We start from the raw sequence: 2,603 nt of genomic DNA, 5'->3' as shown, positions 1-2,603 counted from the left end.
TTATGAAGTACTTACTATGTGGTATGTTAAAGTATTTAGTCATTAGCTCTTGATACTTACACCAATTTAATTTTATGTTGACTTGTCCTTTTTTGTCTTTTTGACTATCACTTTTGTTATTTTGAATTGAATTCATTTATTTATATCTATATTCATTTATTTATATATTTGTGTGTGTGTGTGTGTACATATATATATATATTTTTTTTTTTTTTTAACCCCTTCTCCCTGCATTTGAGGATACAACTGGTAAACTGGAAGCCACTGGTACCTAAGACAAGACACGGAGAGGACCAGAGCTCTTTCCCTCTACCTCCATTTATTACAGGGCCTGGGACCGCACTCCCAATCCCTGCCAAGAAAAGGAGGGTTGTTTTAACTGAATTTTAAGTCCTGTTTTATAAATCACCAGAGGCAACAGCAAATAAAATGGAAAGCTATTGAAAATTTTTATGCTATGTATGATACCCAAAGAAAAATGAAAGGTAAAATAAAGCACTCAATTAAAATAGTATTTTTAATAGTATCAATCAAGACAGTGACTAATCATGGCCAAAAAACTAATACAGATGGTCTATTTTCTTTTTCAAACATTTAAGTTCTTCTATGTCCTGGTATTACTATAAAAGTGCACATCTTAGGAGAAAAAATATTAAATTGTAGAAACAATTTTTCTGGCACTACATTATAAATAATGATGTATTGTACTTCAAAAAAAAAATCCAATATATAAGAATTGTGTCTTTTCTGGGAAGTCTTTCTGACCTAGATCTTGAAATATTGTAGGCCGCATCTCATAATATACATCAGAATATGAAACTGTAAACTTGAATTAGGGAAAATTATTCTAAATTAAATTCTTTTCACATGCTTTGGAAAAACACTACTTACAAAACAATAAATTTTGCTATTTTGTATTGCATTTTGAAAGAGAAACGAAAAAAGGAGCAAACATTTAATAGTGGGGAAGGAAAATAGGTAAATTATACATAAAAATGAAAAAAAAAAAACAAAAAACAAACAACTGGTAGATGTAAAGAGAAAAGATGCCCTCAACAGATTATTTTAAAATGACAGAAAATAAAAAGGAAGAAATTATTGAGTTGGTCAGGAAAAGAAAAGAAACATAAAAACAACAGCTAGTTAAATGTTGGCAGTCACTTTGTGAGGGAAAAAAGGCAGACCTCCCTGATGCTCTTGGCCCTAGTTCTTCTGTCTTATTTGTCTGTTTACCAAATACCTTCTTTTAATTAGCTTTTCTGTTCTCTGTAGGTAAAATGGTGTCTGAAGAGTAGTTGTTTGGCTCACCTTCATTTAGATAGTTAATCAGAAAGTCCCTCTGCTCCCTTCCTTTCTTCTTCTAGTCTACTGCTCTCCTCTCTTGTTCTAGATTTATTTGGGCTCTCTTTTGTCAAGTTACTGAGATCCCACCTTACCTGAAAGAATGATGCTTACATTTTACAGTATCATAATCCTAAAGTGCTAATGCCTTTCTTTTTAAGTGGAATATTCCAGTCCTAAATACCATTTATGACCCATTAAAAAATAACACTAGGTAAATAACAAAACATATGTATCACAAATGTATATAAAATAATGCATGCATGTAAAATAATCCATGTATTTAAAATAACAACAATGTCCATGAATCATATGTAGCAATATTCACTAGTATTCACATCACTTTTCTCTCATCTCTCTCCCCCATACTATTTTCTCTTTTGCTTTCCTTTTTTAGTAAGAGGATAAAACTAATTCAGGGCGCAGCAGTCTTCCAACATTCACTGAACACCCACCAAGCATCATGACTTCCTGCTGAGTGAGTTATAAATGGTGATAGGATGTCTGTTTGCTTGCTATTGGCAGGCTACTCGAGGAATGCAGTAACTGAAGACAAGATGCCTGCTATGATCCTTGACTGTAACTCTTCTCCTGCTCACGTGAATGGTGTCTTTGTCTCTTTAATAACTACTTTTGCTTAAAACTAGTGTAGAAGAATTTTTTTCCCTGTATCTTGACTCCAGTGTTTGAACAGTACATTCATGTTATAAATGATTATGTGATGATGCACAGCCATTGACATCTAAGTTTCAGGGACATTAAAAAATATGCAAATTAATATAAATCATAGAAGGACAGGACAAGAATAAGGAGATTTAATTTTTTTTCATTTCTGGATGTTCAAACTACATAAAGATTGCTTTTACTATTACTTACGAGATCATTCATAGATATTTCTGTAACATAGGCTGATTAAATGTGGAATGATTATTTTATTTCAGTATATGATTTTGTTTCATTTTTAAAAGGAATTTATATACTATTGAAAGCAATGTGAACACTTCATTTTAAAGGAATCTGGCAGAGGTCCTAATCTGGAAATTCCTAAAAACCTAGTTTTTATTGTTCACTCAGTAACAGTTAACACAGAGTAAAATAAAATAGAGATGCCTAATGAGAATTGGAAGTTTTCTACACTGTGAAGCAAAATGTGGGACTTTCCATGAAAAAGACTATCTCAGGGATTCTAATAATTGATAAGCAGAAATAATATATAACCATAATCTTCTCATTTGATTTACTGTTGCCAGGATGCAATGTGG

At 31.9% G+C, this 2,603-nt stretch overlaps 1 non-coding gene across 1 annotated transcript; it reads right to left on the bottom strand.

The window, feature by feature from the left end:
* Positions 1 to 220: 220 nt before the first annotated feature.
* LOC116667874 lies at positions 221 to 369 on the bottom strand. Its single transcript, XR_004324927.1, has one exon. It is a non-coding gene; the product is annotated as a small nucleolar RNA SNORA57 (small nucleolar RNA).
* Between the last annotated feature and the right edge of the window lie 2,234 nt (positions 370 to 2,603).

The sequence above is a fragment of the Camelus ferus genome, chromosome 12, assembly GCF_009834535.1.
Source record: "Camelus ferus isolate YT-003-E chromosome 12, BCGSAC_Cfer_1.0, whole genome shotgun sequence".
Taxonomy (NCBI): Eukaryota; Metazoa; Chordata; class Mammalia; order Artiodactyla; family Camelidae; genus Camelus; species Camelus ferus.
This window is presented reverse-complemented; position numbering and strand designations above follow the sequence as displayed.